This window comes from Onychostruthus taczanowskii, unplaced genomic scaffold (genome assembly GCF_017590055.1).
Source record: "Onychostruthus taczanowskii isolate IOZ18803 unplaced genomic scaffold, ASM1759005v1 scaffold303, whole genome shotgun sequence".
Taxonomy (NCBI): Eukaryota; Metazoa; Chordata; class Aves; order Passeriformes; family Passeridae; genus Onychostruthus; species Onychostruthus taczanowskii.
In genome coordinates, this window is record NW_024500384.1 from 88,397 (window position 1) to 88,890 (window position 494).

The following is a 494-nucleotide window of genomic DNA, read 5'->3' on the forward strand; positions in this document are numbered from 1 at the left end:
CCCCCCGTTCCTGATCCCGCTCCGCCGGGGCCGAGGTTGTAAATATTTTTACAGACTTGTATTAATTGTATAAAAAAAAACCCACAAAAAAAAAGGAGGGAAAAAGAACAAAAAAAAAAACAAAAAAAAAAAACCACAAAAAACACAAAAACCAGGAAAAAAAAAAAAAAAAAAGAAAAAAAAGAAGAAAAAAGAAAAAAAAAAAAAAGAACCAAATCGCGGCCCAGCAATAATGTGGATTTTTCCAACCCCCCCCCGGCCCCGGTGCCTTAGCGACCCCCCGGCTCGGGGGGGCCAATTAATCCATTAACGAGCCGGGGGCGGTTTTGGGGGGGCGGCTCCGGCCCCCCCCGGGGGTCCCCCCGAAGTGCCTCCGCTCCGCGTCCCATTAATGAACTAAAAACCGGCAAAAAAATCCGAATAAAGGGAAAAAAAAAAAAATCCAAAACCGAGTGAGGTGTGGAATTCGGGGGGTGGGGGTTTCATGGCGCAGC